General features: G+C 47.3%; 1 long non-coding RNA gene across 1 annotated transcript in view; it reads right to left on the reverse strand.

The window, feature by feature from the left end:
• Nucleotides 1-988: 988 nt before the first annotated feature.
• Nucleotides 989-17832, reverse strand: part of LOC146768823 (uncharacterized) — a 40031-nt gene continuing 23187 nt past the window's right edge. The window contains exon 3 of the long non-coding RNA XR_014956906.1: nt 989-17391. This is a non-coding gene — a long non-coding RNA (uncharacterized LOC146768823). The remainder of the gene's footprint in view (nt 17392-17832) is intronic.

The raw sequence follows: 17832 nt of genomic DNA on the forward strand, positions 1-17832 counted from the left end.
TGCATGATAAGGAGCCAAACCTGGAAGCAGGGAGAGCTGAAAGCAAGAAACTCCCTGGACAGCGTGGAAGAAAAAGGAAGAAAATACCCTTTGCAGTAGATGGAAGCAATTGCAGCAAGCAGACTGGACAGGCTCTCACTTGCTGCCAGCTCCAAATTGACTTTCCTGCCTCTGCTCTGCCAAGGAGCAGCACAGCACTAGGCTCCTGGACTGCTCAAGTGAAGAATTTGCTTGTCATGGATTGCCTTTCCTGGTGCTTTCTCCACCTTCTTCTGCCAGCATGTTTTTCCCCTAAACTGAATTTCCACACAGGCTTTGGCAGCACAGATCACCCCTGGAGGGCTTCACATGTCCTGGTAGGAGCAGTTAGAGGCTTCCTGGGTTGGCAGCTCTCCTGGTACCAGTGTTTTTTTGGGAAGGGCTCAGCTGGCAGCCAGCAGTTCCTTCTCTTTATTGCACTTCCAGCTTCTCTCTCCCAGGGCAATTTCCACCCTTGCCTCCACAAAGCCAGAGGCAGGACAGACAAAAATCAAGTCAAGGAGCCTGATCCTCCTCTAGCAGCTCAGTGACTGTGCCTCCCATCTTGGGAACAGAGGCAGGACCCTGTCACAGGCATCCCAGGTGCTGGATCACTTGCTTGTTTTGGTTGCCAGCTTCCCAACACAGCTTTCCAAAAGGCATCTGCACATCCAAGGTGCCAACAGGCAGCATCTGCACGTGGTCAGAGTTCGGAATAAACTGCAAGAGAAATGCATTCAGGCTGGAATAGGTCCCTTACACTTTGACAAGGCCAGCTGGGGACTCAGTCTCTTATTTTTGTCTCCTGCAGCCCCTGTTAATGTTCAGGTAGAGTCAGAGCCTGCCCCCAGAGAAATCTCTGCGTGGCTTGTTGATTTGAAAGACATCAGCATTTCCTCAGGGACAGGAGGGAAAGAGCTGCCACCCAGCTGTACCTTTATTAGTGCAATTTTCTGTTCTTTCCCTCCTGAAAGAGATTTTCTGTCTGCCACAATAACCCCAAAGTGCTTACATTTAGCAGTCCTGACAGGAGTTAATCAGAGCTCATGCCCCCACACTTTGCCCCACTTTCTGGTTTCCAGACAGACTCCAGGTTTAAATCAGTGCATGACAGTGGATGAGGAGCCAGTGCTGCAGTGGGAAGGGGATGGGGATGGGCTCTGTGCCCAGAACATGGACCATTGAGAGAACAAGGATATAAGGAGATGCACAAATGGAAATCGAGCAGGTGGCACATCTGGTTTCTGAGGAAAACCTCAGTATTTTCATGAGGAGGAAGATGGTGAAAAATATGCAGTCAGAAACCAAACTATCCAATGACATCCAGGCTTACCAACTGATTCCCACCAATCCTAATCCAATGACATGTTTTTTTAGTAAAATTTCAGGACTTTTCCATCCCAGTTTTATGGCATCACATCAGCCTGGCAGTTTAGGCTACACCAAGCTTTTCTCAGACCTGGCTGCATGGATCCCTCTGCAGGGCAAGCTCTTGAAGAAAACATAACCACTGCACTCCTAGGGGTGCCTAGGTCTTTGTTTTAATCCAGGGAAGCCTGCATTGCAATAGGTATTCTTGGGGGGCTCAAATCCATACCAGGATTGTCAACAAGGAGGGTGTGTTAAGACAAATGAGTTCTTTGCTTCACTTCATGAAAGATATGGAGTTAAATAAGACACACTGTGTTGTCAACATGGAATATTAATGGCAGAAATGTGGCATTTAAAAAAAAGATATATATATATAAGCAGACTTCTCTTTCTTCTTTGGTCTTAATTATATGAATGCTGTTTAAAGCATAGGTAGAACCTATTACAGAGTGGGGTAATCTGTAAAGGAAAAATCTTTAGGCAAGGCAGTGGAAACACGGTTAGAAATCCTGTCAGAGGGGGAAAAAAAGACTAAATAAAGGGATGACCACAGGAAGATGGAAAAAGCAGAAAAGAGGAATGGTGCAGTGAGGGAAAATGACAACCAGACAGTGTTGCAAGGCTGTAAGTTGGTCTGGAGGCACTGTAGTCCCAGCTTGATTTACACTGGGTTTTTCAAAAGGCACCACCAGTTAAAGGCTCACCTTCGAAGCCAGGCTTGACCCACTACTGTCATAGGCGATGGCAGAATTACAATCAAAACCTAGATCCCATTCCCAATTTTGGAGGTGTTCAGATGTGAGTTTTATTTAAAGGCTCCCTTTTAATGAAAAAGTGGGCAAACTGTGATCAAGGGGAAGGAATTGTCTCTATTGCCATGATTCACATCTCCTGGCACCCACAAGATATGCATTTCCATGCTCTGATCTGCTCCGCTGTGAAGGACACAGCTGAGAACAGAGCAGGGAGCTGCCGACCAAACGGCGAAAGAAAGAAAGAAAGGAGAACGCAGCCACATTTTATCCTTCCTAACATTTTGTTAAATTGGTTCAGCAAGCATCCCTGAGTCTGTTGAGCTGGGAAGGGGAGGCAGAGAAACTTCATTAGGTGAAAGATTCTCCGAAATAATTGGGGGGCTAAGGATAATGGTGGCAGCCGTCATTGTGCTGGGAAAGGAGGACACTTGCTTCGTATTTGTTAATTGAAGAAGCCAAGAGCGTCTTTCTGCAGGGCCAGGGCTCGGGCTGCAAGGCTGAAGGGGATGTATCTTTTTCCTGGTTTAAATAGACATTAGGGGGCTCCATTTTTTAAAAAATAAGCCTCTGAGTTGCTTTGGCAGCAGATCCAAACGAGCACGAGCAGCAGAGTCTGAATCCCCCCCCACCCTTCACACCGCGCTCCGGTAGGGAATTACTTGGCAAAACACTTCAGCCAGGGGAGGTGGGGACACAGCCAGGACAAAGTGGCTTCTGGAGAGGACAGAGAGAGGCAGGGAGAAGAAGGAGCTACACAGCAGAGCAGAGGCACAAGGAATCTCAGGGAGACACGGCGTCTGCTCTGTGTGACGCGCTGGTCGCTGCTTGCGATTCTGAAAATTAAATTCTCCCCGCAGTGCAAGTTTGCAGCTCTATCGCACAGACATCGGAGCTTTGTTCAATAACTTTGCACTGCTGCTCATTGTGGAATAGATGGAAATCAGGCATCTTTCTAAAGATGGTCTTTTCTCACAAATACCTCTGTGCCTGGTGATATTATTTGCACATTTATCCATTTGGTCCCTAAAAGTATTCAGATTAAAAAAAATCTATATCTGGTTAATTAAAAATCATTCACATCATAATGTCTTATTAGTTTTATGAATACTGCCTTGCCTTTCTTGACTTTTCTGTGCAAATCAGAAACATTTTGGGTCTGATTCTCATTTGCCCTAAGGCCCATTTACTCTATACAGGAAAAGTCAATCAGCCTCACAAGGAGGGCAAGTGAGGGCTGCACTCACTGCAAGCCTTTCCAGCTCTTGGTGTGGCATAGAGAAATTTCAGTATAAAAAAGGAACCCAATTCTTGAACATGCAATGCTGTGCAATAATCTGGGCCCCACAAACTGCCCAGGAAAGTGTTTTTGCCAATATCAGTTATTGTTCCCCCACAAACCACTTGTATTCTTAGGTCCACTGTGACAATTAGTGACAAATCACTGCTGGGAATTTGGGACATCCGCTGGAAAAGCTCCCAACAGCCAGTTACCAGGAGAGTGCCAGGACACACAGCAACATTGTGCTTCATATTCTGTCTATTTTTAATGGTGAGGGAGGAGGGTAACATTTTAGTTCTGCATATACTGTGTCAGGGTAAAATAATGTTCTTTTCTGGCAGCACTGAATCAGTACACATCCAAAATTTGCCTTCTTCCGCTGCAGATGCTGCCCCCATGGAAATCAGTGAAAGCCTCAAGCAGATATACAAGGGCAGGATTTAGCCCATAAATCACAACCCAGATCATAAATACATGCTTGAACCCTCCCTTAATATGATTCATTAAGAAGGAGCTTTTACGGTTGGGGTGGTTTTAATTATCATTGTGTAATTTTATTGTTATTGTTTCCATTAAACATTAACAAACATTCCTTATTTTTGGTTAACAAATATCTTTCTTAGATTGCACAGTAGTTAATGAAAACCACATAAACACATGCAGAAAAATACCAGGACTCTCATTCAATTAAATATAAAACTCGGAGTAGAAGATATATAAAAATCCAGATTGTAATGAATCATAAATAAATATGGAAAACTAACAATTGCCTTGGGTAGAGCAGTGAATTTATAGCCCAAAGATTTGCATTTTTAAGGTTTGTGTTGTTGTCTGTGTTGTGTTCACAGAAGATGCACATCCTCAGTGCCAGAGCCCCCAGCCTCAGCTCATTTTCTTGGCTTCTCTAGACAAGCCCTGCAAATGCCATCATGTCCTGAGCTAAATGTGCCTTTGCCCAGAGTGACCTCTGAGCCTCTGAACCTGAACTGGAGCCACTTTCTGATCAATGAGTGAGAAGTCACAAGCACAGCAGATTTCCCAGGTTTTTGGCCGCTGGTGGGATGGAGACACATCCAGCAAAGTCGTCCCCACGTACACTGTGCTGGATGCAGCCGGCACCCCCCGGCAAGACTCTCCTCCTAGGCATGTTGGAGGAGGAGAAATGCAGGGACAACAGCTGGTTCCTCATTCTTGGCTTGTCCCACACCAAGAGAGGGGTCTTCAGTCATTTGTTAGGCTGAGGTTGCTCTGGTTTTCCATATTGGTCTGGAAAATACTGCCTGTAGCTTCCAGCCAGCAACTGGCACTGGTAAGAAATGAGATGGATAAAAGGTTGTTTTGGCTACTGACACACAGTCCCTGAACCCTGTGTACATCCAATTGAATCATTGTTGAGAGACATAAATGAAAAGGGTTTAACTATGTTAAAATAAACTTATAGTTGGGTTTACAGTTGGAAAATCCCATGAGGACCATTGCTCTTGGGATACCTATCAAAGCCAAAACATATCCATGGACTTCTGCCCATTGAATGTTGTTGAGCCACTAGTTACCAACCTCAAAACTCATGTTCCAGCCTCTTTTAAGATTAACATTCACATTTTAGCTTTGCAAGAAAATAAAAAATTTGGAAGTTCTTCCAGTACCTCCCCAAGCAACAGCAAAGCAAACTGGTCTCCAGACCAACCAGAGGCTTCACTGCACACACAGGAATGTCAGCATTGAAAGAGTTAATGGGTGAGAGAAGTAAAAAGATTTGATAATGGCAAAAACTCTGAGGCATGTGCTCCGGTGTTATGGGTGTGTGTCGGTCTGTCTGACACAGCTGTTGCCATGGTGGCAGAGTTCTCCCAAAAAAACACAAAAAGAGGGCAAGCTTGACGAATGCCTGAGGAAAACACAGGAGAGGGGAGACGGCTACAGAGGGAGATGACTTGGCTTTTGTAGGCAGGGCTTGGTGCTGATACTGGGGGCCAACTAATGAAATAATAAGTCTTGTGAACTCCATGGTCTTCCAGCTGGACAGATGCTACAGGGGCTAGAGCCAGCTGTAATAAAAAATGGGAATCCCTGGGAGTTTCACCCAATCTAACCCCATTCCCATTGCTCCAAGGAGCACGGCATGATGCAGAGAGCTGCTGCCTGCAGTATTCACAGGGATGGTTGTAGAGTGCCTTGAGAAACAAGGCTTTCCCAGGCAGCCCAAGGTTTTGACAAATGTGTCTGTGGTTGGCTGCAGCTGTTTGGTCAAGCAGGGGTCTAGATGCGACTATTAAACAAGGAAGCCCCTCAGCTGCTGGGTGGGAAGGGCTGGGAGCCCTAGGCACAGAAGGAGCTGGGGCCACTCATGCTCTGCAAAGCCCAAGGGGATCAAGACTGGACATGCTGCACAAGCAGGGAGGGGTGTACCCACCTTTGAGCCTGAAGAGGTTTGGAGGGATGGGCTGGGGAAGTTTGGGGTGAGAGAATTTGGATGGGAGAAATGGGGGCCTAGTGGGGAAAATTTGGGGTATTTGGACCCCAGAGTAGGAGAGAGAAGGAATGGAGGGACTGTGGGTCATGGATTGCTGCAGTTCCTGAAGACAGTTGCCACTCAGGCTCTTGACAGGCTGCTCCATGCAAACATTAAAGGAATTCCTAAGCTGGGGCTACTTCAGCACTGACAAAGTGAGATGCCTCACTTGACCTGGTGCTGGCATGGGAAGGCTGTGGAGTCAGACTGGGGATCTGTGGCCCCAGAGTAGGAGACCTGCCTTCCAACACACTGTATCACCAACACTGTGCCAAATCAGGCCACTAAGGGAGCTTTAGGCAGGTGGCAACTTACACCATGCAGTGGGTTTTGACTGCACTGGGGTTTGCACATCTCGTTGCGTGCAGTTTTCAGTGTTTGGTTTTCACTCCATCTCATCCCTCTGGAAGGAGGAACTCATGGCTCAGTGCTCCTGAGGGAGCAGGCTGCTGCAAGCAGGGAGCTGCAAATGTGACTGAGGGCGTTCTCCTCCAGATCCAGCAGGAGCACTGACTGCTGAGCCACATGAAGCTGCTCAGGCTCTGCTGGCTGGGCTGTAGCTCCTGGCACCAGCACACGGCTTGTGTCATTCCAGCGCGGCCAGCGAGTATTATGGAACAAGTTAGAAGTATGCTCAGCAAACCACAGGCTTAAAAATAAGGGAAAACACATTTCCTCTCCTCACCAAGGTGGGAGAAGATAGTGTTTCCTCAGGCATTGCTCTACTAGCACAGTGAGGTGGGTCTAGCTGGTGTTTTCAAGTGGAGCCAAAGCCAAACAGCCTCATTTAGGAGGGGCCACCTGCACAGAGAAACCTTTGTGCTCACAAGTGCAAATCAGGAGCAGGCTGGATTTACAGGTGAGTATTTTCATGGGTCTGATGCACACCTGCCTCTTTGTGACAATTAACACTTCTGTACCACTCTTTTTCCCTGTTCTTCTACCCTTCAATTTGGTGAAATAATTTTCTAGTCTTGTTACTTTCCTATTATACACAGAGTTAATAAAAGTTACCTTGGAAGTTTTGCTAAGGATGTTTTAACTGTTTTCTGTTTTTAATCCAGACCTTCAGCCCCAAAAGGGGACAACATTACAAGGATAAGTGGTTTATATGCCAAGAACCTTCTTTTTTTAATTGATAGACTATTAGGTTTTGAAGGATTGTTTACAGATTATTTATCATAGTCTCTGGTGTCCAATTCCAGTATCAAGAAGATGGACTGCAAATCCTTAATAACACTTGCCTGTCCTTTATGTGCTAAGAACCCATAAAACAAAGCACATGCATGCTTCAGGCTTGTAATAGTTTGATGAAGATTTCTAAATTTTTCAAGCTGCCAGTCTATTTCAAAAGATGGATTATTTCTCTTAGGGTTTCATCTACCTAATTATTTCTGTCCTGATTACGTAACCACCTTATATTTTTCCTCCTGCCCCTGAGTAGCACCCAGAGTTCAAGGGAGATGTGTTACTGCTTAGCACGTAGGTGGCAGGCAGCAGTGGCTGAGCTGTAGCTGCAGGAAGATGTCCTTAGGGAGGGACACAAAGCTCAGGGACACCCTCACAGCCCCAGTGTTTGTGCAGGTGGCAGGCAGACAGGAGCACAGAAAAGGCATGTGTCCAGTCAGGTGGGTTTCATACTAAGTTTTTTACAACCCAAAGCTATCGCGTGGCAGGAAGGACAAAACCATAATATCATGGTGGGTATCACTGTGTTTAGGGTGTCTACAGCACCTAGTTGGAGAAAAGTCACCTATTTGATTACAGAAACATTTAGGATGGAAAAGACCTTTCAGGTCATTGAGTATAACCACTAACCCAGCATTGTCAGGCCCGCCCCTAAACCATGTCCCTAAGCACCACATCTACATGGCTTTTAAATGCCTCCAGGGATGGTGATTCAGCCACAACACCCTGACGTTCTACTGCCCTCATGTTTCAGCTGGACTCTGCAGGAATGATGGGCAGCATTTCAAGGAGCAGAAAGCTGTGTACTGGTTTCAAAGCAGCCAAGGAAACTGGGAATGTCCAAGCAAGAGACTTGCTCCACTGCCCAGCACAGCCACAGTTCAAACAAAGCAGCAGCGTGATCTGAGCAGGTCTTGCAGCTGGCAGCCTCTGGCTCAAGGCTTGAAGGCACACAGATGTGTGAACCTCAAGGAGGGTTTTGTCTGCACAAAGAGGATGAGTGCTTTCCCCTCTGCATTGCTGGAAGTCTGCATGGCTAAGGGACAGGAATGACTGCCCCCAGGTTCCAGCTGCCAGCAGGGCTCCCCTGACACAGAGTTTCACACCAACTCCAAAGTTCCCATGTTATAAAGTAAAATATGAGAACAAGGAAGCCTTTTTATTAGTACGACACTGCAGCTGAGATAAACTTCCACTGTCAATAAACATAGGCAGAGTTCTTAGTATTTTTTGCAGGAAGAAAAATTAGCCCTAACTGCCACGCTTTTCCTCCTGCAGCAAGCCATGACATGGATTAAACAACACAGAAACACAGTGTTTAGGATTCCCTTTTCCCCCTTTCCCTCCCTGACAGTGAGTGGCCTTTATCAGCATTACAGCTGTGCAATTCCTCTAGTCCATCAGAGCCCACACCTGACATTCATTCTGGGAGGAAGGAGGAGTTACAGCAGCTGAAAGCTCCTGGCTGGGGGTGTGCTGGCTGCTGCTCTCACCACTGCTTGCACCTTTCACCAGCACCAGCACAAGCTTCCCACGGCTGGGAGGCCAAGGTGCCCACGCTCAGGAGAGGGGGTGATGGCTGCCCCTCCTGGCTGCTGTGGTGCAGAGGGTGCAGAAGGCAAAGGGAGCAGCTCAGGGTACCCTGGTACATCCTGGTGTGGGTTTTTTGTGCCAAGATACAGCCAATTCCAACATCTGTGAAAGACGGGCAAAAAGCGAGTTCAGATGGACACAGGTGCCCTGCCCTGATGGAGAGGCAGCAACAACTGAGCTGGATCAGAAGCCAGATTTATTGAGAATACAAAGGGTTTCTAGATGGTTTTACGGGTATGGTACTTAGCTAGGATTTATTTTTGGTAACAATTTCCCATTGGTTATACATACTTCATGACATCAGTTACCTGGTAATCATTACGAAGTTTCGCATGTCTCTTGGTCACTTTATTCCAGGGAGAAGTTATCTGTGTCTGTCTCTCCCATGGTCTCTGTTTAATTAGGCCTAAGATATCAGGCTCCTTTATCAGTTCCATTGTACCTCTGTTTTACCCCCTGCAGTGCCCACCCCGTGCTCTTTGAGGACAGCTTTGGAGGTGCCAGCTCGACCCTACACCTGCCCTGTCTGCACAGACACGCTGCACTTTGGCTGATCCTGCAGCCTGGAGCAGAGCCAGGACCTCCTCATGGGCCTTGGGAAGCCCTGCCCTCCCAGCACAAGGAGAGAGAGGCCTTAAAGCAGTCAGGGATGGGGAATGGAGGGGAGAGCACAGGAGAGGAGCAAGGGGAGAGCAGGAGGGGAAGAACGCTCCTCACTGGCCGAGCTACAGGGTCCCCTCCTCCTCTTCCACCCTGCCAGAAAGTCCCATTTGTTTCCAGGGGGTGAATTGCAGTCCCTGCACCTGTGGTTATCAGCTTCAATATATTTTAAATTTAACCTGCATCATCTATTTATACATATTTATACATTTATACGGCGGTTTTTTCCAGCCTCAGGGCGGGGGCAGCAGCCCAGGAGAGGGAAGCAGGCTTGGCTGGGGAAGCTTTACAGCCAGGCTGATGATCCAATTAAGTCAACAAAGCGCCCCAGCGATGTGATCTGAGGGTTCAGGAGCTGGGAGTAAAGAGGGAACTGTGGCAGAAGGCAAAGCCAAGCAAACATATGGAATAAGTTACAGGGGAGACGGTTGAGGCAAAGTGCAGAAATGAGTTCAAGAGATGCCTGGGTTTTTCTCAAGAGAAGGAAAAGGATTCGAGGGGGTCTGCTTGAAAAAGCAGGAAGGGGGGATTAAGATAAAGCCAAAAGATGGAAGCCTGCTGAGCTGACTGGCCTTTGCTTGTTCCCGGAGCGCATTTTTTGCCTTCTTTTCTTCTTTGCCTTTTCATTTGACTGTAGCAGGTATTAATGTAATTAAAAGATGCAGGAACTACTGGAGAGATCAGCAGTGAGTTAAGGGCACACAGAAGGGAGTAGGAGTGGGAGCTACCTAGCAACCGATGTACAGGAGCCAGTAAAATGTACAGACAGGCAACATCCAGGGGAAGAAAAACAAAGCCCAGAGCCCTGAAAGACACGCTCAGATATTGCATCCCCAAAGTCCTGCAGTGGCGTGAGCAGGCAAATCGGTGGCCATGCAGTGAGCTGAAGGATGTCAAACCAGCCCCAGGCTCCTGACAGAAATTCCAACCTGCCCCCAGCCCTCTGTTGCAGTGGCCTTGTGCCACAGCTTGGCCATCTCTGAGTTCTGGGCAGTCCTGCAGTGCCTGGGTGAGGGCTCAGCTCCCTGCCTCCCCTGGCTGGGGTGGCAGTGGCAGGCGTAGGAGCTGAGAACACAAGTGGTGGCTAACAGGGCAGCAGGAGTGAGACATGGGAAAAACCCTCTCTAAAAGTAGAAAGGCTATTTTGGCCTCTGTGTAATCCCCAGGGTTTGCACCACCAGGAGAAGCCTGTCTGGTGGCTCCAAAACCCCACCTCAGCAGGGGTGAGCTGTGGAAGGAAAGGAAGCTGGTCTGCAGAGAGTGTCCCTGCTATGCTTTGACCTGCTTAAGAGCTTTTTATAAAACTTATTTACAGTTATAGCCATGAGACCTTTTATTTCAGGCAAGACCTCATGTTTGATCCTGTAATTGTGGCAAGATTTGTATTTTAAAGAATACAGTGTTACAGAAAATGACACTGGAGAAGTGTTCATCCTCTGTCTCACTGTGCTCTTGGGAAAGACAGGAGGCTTTCTCTAGCAAGCCAACCCACTGTTTCCTTTTTGAACCTTAAGTTCATATTTTTATTATTTGATGTAAAAGTTGTTTGGCTTCAAAGAATGGTGAATTTTCCCAAAAGGTCGAGCAAAACTGGACAAGTTGTCTTTTAAGTCACCGAGCTTTAAAAAAAATATCACTCACCCCACTTTGAAAACTTGTCTTGTGTATCCTTTCTTTGATGAGGGACTTTGTTTACTTGACTGTGTTACTGTACTACAGAGTGTTTCACCCAGGTGAAAAGAGTTGAGAAACTATTTCTAAAAAAATATGTCATAGTTAAAGAGTTGAGGGGTAAAGAGTGAGAAAGAAGTTTTATCCCTCCTGAGGCTGGTTGCTGCTGCTGTCTCTCCCAGTGTCACACATCACCTTGCCATGGGCTTTCTCCCAGGCCCTGGGCAGAAGCAGCTGTGGGACTGAAAATGAGGGCTAGAGCTCCAGTGCAGGTTTCAGGGCCTGACCCCACCCTTATTTTTATTTATTTATAGGTATTTATATATTTTTATTTCTATACTTTGCATGCTGCTCCATATTAATACTGGTAGCTTCTGCCATGACTCCCCCCTGATACTCTTGCATCATTAAAAATAAGTGCATTCATGCTTGCGAGATCAGGGACTTGTTTTGAAGTAATGGATTTGTTGCAGAACTATAGCTAACTAGCTGTGTCTTCTGCAAAAAAAAATTTAAAAATTTAGTTATGCTGGTTTTTGAGTTTCAGGCCATTAAAAATTACCCAGAACGTACAGTCACTCAGTAGCAGCTTGGTAGATAAGGATTTAATTATAAGCCCTGCACTCACTTATACTCTTTGAATACCAAATGTATTTTGTGATTGCTTTCAGAGCACACTATTTTTTTCCCCAGAAATTTGAAGGCAATTGAGCAATTTTACAGTCCTGATTCAGCAGCTTTCCCTGTTCAGCAAAGAAATGATGTGCTTAATTCCAATGGGACTTAGGCATATGCCTAATTGGGACCAATGTTTAAGATCACATTAAAATTAATATCTTGATTTTTGTACCATTTTTGTGCCCCTGTGTGGAACACAATTTGGTTCCATGACTCAAACTTTTATACGAAGAGGGTTTTGTTAAATCTCCACTTGGTTGCAGATGTTCTTGCAGGTACTGCACAAAGCCCAGAAGGTTTAATGGAAACAGTAGTTGGTATGTAAAATACTTTGAATATGTCCTATGTATTACAGCTTATGTATGTATGTATGATGTTTGAACACCATGTATGTATTCAAAGGAGGAGGAAGAGAAAAGGAGACTTTGGAGATGCCCTTGGGGGGTTTAGCTGAGCAGTTCAGCATAAGGATAGCTGAGAGTAGGCTCATAGCTGGAAATTTTCCCTGGTTGATGACAGCTTCCAGCTTCTCTCTGTTGTGGGGGTGTTGGTTTGTTTTGGATTTTTTTTAGTGTGTGTGTGTGTTTTTGGGGTTGTGTTTGGGTGGGGTTTCCTTGCTTTTGTTTTTGCAGCATGCCTTGCTTTCTTCTGCCTTCCCTGTCTCACATCACAATTCTCAGAGAGTTAGCACCCACTGACTGCGTTGGAGACCCAGGATCCAGGGCAAACTCTGGTCAGCTAAAAGACTTGAACTCAGTCTTTCTTTGTCCTAATCATTTGGCTACTGGCCAGGCAGTCCTGATATTATATCTTCCTCCAGCTCTGGCTTTAAGCAGAAATTCCATCCTTTTCTCAGTGAAAGTTTATAGCAGCTGCTGTTCTTCTGGGGAACAAATCAGATCTGATGAGCTTGCACTGTCACATGGAAAAGCCATTTTATTCAAAAATTTCTAAGCAAGCCAGAGTCAGCATGCTGGGCTTCATCCCAGAGCTCTGGATGATGCATGCTGCAGGCACTGGGGACTGTGCTGGGCTGCCAACACCCTCTGACCTGGGGGTGACTGGAGAGCAGGAGCTCTGTCCTCCCTTTCTCCTGCTTTCTCATCCAGTGGGATCAGGAGAGGGAAGGGTGACGGTAAACAGCTCCTGGAGAAGATGTGGGGAGCATCGTGATCATTTAGCCAGGATGGGTTAAACAAACACCTGTGTGCTAAGGGGGGCACTGATGTGTGGGGGCACTAATAAAGGTGTGTGGGGTGTGCAGAGAATGCAGAGGGCAAATGGCTCCAGCAGTTTTGTCCTGCTTCCATCAGCTCCTCAGCTTCACTGCAGAAAGGGATGGGACTCTGGTTACAGGTATGGTCAAGAGGGAGAGTGAAGCAGGTAAGAGGAGCTCCCATTTACACTGGAGCTGTGATCTTCACTCCACGTGTGTTCATCCTCCCTCTTCCCTTGCTGTTGGGGCACCAGCAAACTGAGCTGAAGTCCTGTGAGATTTCCCATGTGGGAACACAGCTCTGAACCCACACATCACCCCAGAGCCACGACATCCTCATCCAGCAGTCTCTGTGCTGCAAGTGCCAGTGCACAGCCTGGCATATCTCATGTGCAAGTTTGCTCTGTGCTGGGTCTTGGGCTCTTGCAGAGCACCCTGCTCACTGAGGACCATGCCATCAGGCCCCTAAATCACGGAGCATCTCCCTAGCATCTGCTCAGATCAGGAGAATGCACTGCTGCCCAGCTCATTTAATCCCTCTTCCACTGGAGGACTTCAGGCTTTGAGGGGCTGGATATGTGGCAGTCCCCATGGAAGTACCAAAGGTAAACTCACCTCCATTCCAGCCCCTTGGTGAAAGCACAGCTGGGACAGCAATGGATGAAAGGGAAGCTTTCCACTTCAGCTTTTCTTTGGGGAAGTTATTGCCAGCACGTTCTACTCTGCTGTACTGCAAAGCAGTACCTGGATATTAAATAAAGTGTGTGGAGGTTTCCTCACCATTACAGTAACACTGCAAACTGCTGTGTTATTTATTGTAATATCATTTTTTGCCAAGGGCTTTAGCTCATCTATTGGTCGTTAGAAGCAGAAGCGTTTGCAAAACAGTTTAAAAAAAAAAAAAACACCTTTCACTGTTATTCCTCAGCTTCCATTTCCAAGCACTCTACCTCAGGAACACGGTGAGACTGCCTGCACACAAAACACTGCCAGATGTAGAAAGCAAACGAGCTGAGAAAACGAAATGCTTTTTATCATTTCTTTCAGCTAGCATAATCGTACGTGTTACTCAGAACAATTGAGGGAATGAAATTTTCAGAGAGAAGTGTGATTTAGCTGAATTTCAAAATCCCTTTTTCTCCTTCAAATTCCTTTCTGCCTGGGATGTTATTTTGGTGGAGGGTGGGTGGGGGGGGGTTTCACACTAGCTGGAACTTATGTCTAGTCATCCCGGAGGGTCTCTCAGGCTTTCCATGATATGAACAACCCCAAGGCACCAGCTCTGCCCATCACCCACTTTCTCCTTTAGCAGCAGCCTGTGCCACGGCTGCTGAGAGCAAACAGCCACAGCGTGCCGGCGTCCACGGCGTGTTTGCTTTCCTCCCCGCCGAGCAATCGATGCGTAATTGCAGAATATTTGGAGGAAGGGCAGAAATGAGGGTCAGGACCCCACAGCCCACGTCAGCCAGCTGGCCCTGCCGCTTTTACGTGACGTGAATGGGCAGCGAGCCTGGCCGGAGCCCGGCCACCGTATGCGTGGAGGGATGGATGGATGGATGGATGGATGGATGGATGGATGGATGGATGGATGGATGGATGGATGGATGGGGAGCGGATGCTCCGCTGAGCGATCCCCGCGGATGGCGCTCCCAGGGCAGCGGGATGCTCCCTGAGCAAGGCCAGCACAACCCTGCCCGGCCCCTCTGTCCATCAGCAGCCACTGCCCGCCGGCTTTTGTCATTCAGATGATGGTGTCCCTGCGCTCGCACCGTTTATTGGGCTCTTAATATTTAGCAGCCTGTCAGGCAGCTTTAATTAGTTTTTCTCTAGAGCGGTCTGTGGGTTGGGGGCTGCTGCAAAAGGCATTTGCAGAGGTTCAAATGCAAGGCAGTTCAGGCTTAAGTGTGCGGGATCGTGGGATTAAAAGCAGTGTTTAAAATGTGCCCTTTGTGATACGCCTGGCAGCTCTAGGGGCCGGCGCGCAGGGCGCTGATGGATGTACGCAGCTGATGGAGGGGAGCAGCAGAGCCGCGGCAGCGCACACAGCTGAGCAGGGGATGCCCCTCAACCCCTGTGTCTCCATACTGTGTGAACCCCCAGGTTCCCACACACACAGGCAGGAAATCTCCCCTAACCACACTCCAGCCTCAGATGCAGATCAAACACGCAACTCTGCCCTACGGAGGACACGCAGACCCCAGACCAGCACCCCGGCATTGCTCTGCCCCCTTGCTTGCTTCCCCCTGCCCAACCATCAGCTTCCCTACCTCACTCCATGGCCCCTCCACTCCCCAGTCCCCCAGTCCAGTACCCCTTTCACTGGCCCCAGGAACAGCCAGCTTAACACCTTAAAACCCATTTGCCTTAATTTTGTCTGTTCCCAATCTACCATAAACTTTGCACACCCCCAACTCCCATATATGTCCTATATATCCTCTATGTCCCGTCTATTCCAGACCAATGACTCTGGGGAGAGTGGCCATGTGCTTGTGCACAACCCAGGAATAATTCTGCCATGACCTAGGGTGGACCCGTGAGCCAGAAATAATAATTCCAAATATCTTAAACAGCCAGAGGAGACTGGCTGGGAGAAAATGTCGTGGAGAATTCTGTGCCAGCACAAACAATATGAATTACAGAATCAGTAACACAAAGTGTCATTAACTGTTCTGGCCCTGCAAAAACAGGCTGTGTCTCAGCAGTCCAAAGGCAGCATAGGATGGTTTGAGAAGGGCAAGACTGGTGGCACAGGGGTAGGGCCGAAAAGAAGCCAATTAGTGGTTTTGTTCATGGCTTTTGTGGTGTTTCATGACCTCCCTGGTGGCGTATATTCCTCAGGGGTCGGGCTGACCTGGATTGCCAGGATTCAGATGTTAATTTTACTTTCGATGGGATGGAAGAAGTGGCCAGCCTGGGGTTTGGGAATTCACATTGCTCCTCTGCAGGTCGGGAAGACAGCTTGGCACATAAAGAAGCACGTGGCCTGGCCTGACTCTCTGAACTTAAGGCAAGCTCACAGTGGCCAGAGTAGCCAATTACATCAGATTTCGAATATTTAAGGGAAAAAAAATCCTGGTATGGAGCAGCTCTGGCTTTCCTCATGTTTCTCAGTCCATGATGACTACTGTACCATGAAATTCCCACTCTGCCAGACAGAGGATCATTCATATGGGCTGGCTTCTCAGTGCAGCAGAGGTGAAAGCTGCACAGATATTTAACAGTAATAACCCTCACATTTGAGCACTTTGCAGATATTTACTGCAGGCAGCAATATCTCAGTTCTACAGATAGAGAGTTTAACAGAGACAAGGATAACCTGAATTGCCCAAGGTCCCAGAGGAGAAGCACGGTATGATGTCAGAGCTGCAGGTCTAGTATCCTTCACCTTACAGACCCATGCAGATCCTGCTAGACAAAACCTTTTGACATTGAAAGAAGTCTCTCTTTGGAGGAAATCAGTGATCCAACTCCTGTCCTGTGTCCATTGGGCAAATTGCTTCTCACACCCTGTGAACTCCTTTTGAAATCTGTCCTGACTCCCCAGGTTTCTAAATGTTTATCAGTTCCAGGTGATCACCAGTCAGAAGTATTTTTAAAACTCATGAGGAATGAATAGTTTATTTTTAAAATGCTGGAATATTCAACAAGATAAAAACCATTTGCTTAGAGACTTCTTGTGCAGCTAATCAGCTCAGTAATGCATCGTTTTGATAGAAAGCTCTCCCCTCTTTGCTTGGTAAACATGGCATACATTATTTCTTTCTGCATGCTGATGCTAAATAAGGGAAACGTGCTGCAGACAGAGTGGTTTCCTGTGCTGCTGATTTGATTCAGGCAGTTTTCAGATGACAAGATCTCAGATCCAGGAGGGATGTGATGACAATCTGTAGGGGTTACCAGCAGTCCTGCCACTGCCTGCCTTGATGGCCTTGGTCTCACCACTGGGCCCAAAGTTCATTAATTTTAGGCATCAGGAAGAGCTGTGGGGTTTGCAGATTAGGCTTTCTATGCGACTCCCATTCTGTGGGAAATGGTCAGCAACAGCAAAATCTTGTGTGGACCCACCAAGCTTCTGGACTTCTAGCACAAGGCAAGCAGAGGAGATCCAGGCAGGCAGGTTTAGCTGGCAAACACACCCAGCTGTGATGTAGGAAGAGCCAGAGGATGGGAGTTTGTGGGTGAACATGCTGGCACAGCTGAATCAGATGTTCATTCCACGGAGGGAAGGAGCTGGCTGCAGCCTGCAAAGGATGCTGGCAGCAAGGAGAGGCAGGGATCCACTCCCCAATCTGCTCTGCAGAGAGCCAGGATGTGATTTGGGGTGTAAAGCTGTATTAGTGTCCAAAGTGCTGCTTGGCTCACACAGGAATCCTTTGTGTCCTTAATGAAGGGAAAAAGCAGGGCTTTATTCCGAAGCTTTGTGTATAATCAGATGCCATGTTGTAAGGCTCTGGAAAACACACCAGAAATAATAATTGGGAGGAAATAAAAGGTTTAGTTCAAAACAGTGTGTGATTTAAATAAGAAGTGAAAAAGAAAGTGCGCAGGATTTGAGCATCCGAGGAATGAACTTTTAATCATTTGCATTGAGATTACAGGGGGAGGGGCAGCATTTAAACTGGTATAAAAAACTAGTTTAGATGTAAATGAAAGGTAATGGTCTTTGGTAAGGAAATAAGCACGGGAATGAACTTTGGCCATCAGGAGCCCGAAGAAAGTCCTGGCATTCCTCGCTGGAGCTGGAAGCTCCAGATGCAGTAATTAGCAATAAGTTTGCAGATCTCAGCACCAGTGGAACAAAAGGGCATCGCTGTGGAGCTGGGCTGCCAGCTGGGAGAAGGGGAGGTGAGCTGGCTTGCCACAAGGGTTCATTACCCAGCAGTTTGCAGAG

The sequence above is a fragment of the Lonchura striata genome, chromosome 1 (genome assembly GCF_050655825.1).
Source record: "Lonchura striata isolate lonStrDom1 chromosome 1, ASM5065582v1, whole genome shotgun sequence".
In the NCBI taxonomy this organism is placed as follows: Eukaryota; Metazoa; Chordata; class Aves; order Passeriformes; family Estrildidae; genus Lonchura; species Lonchura striata.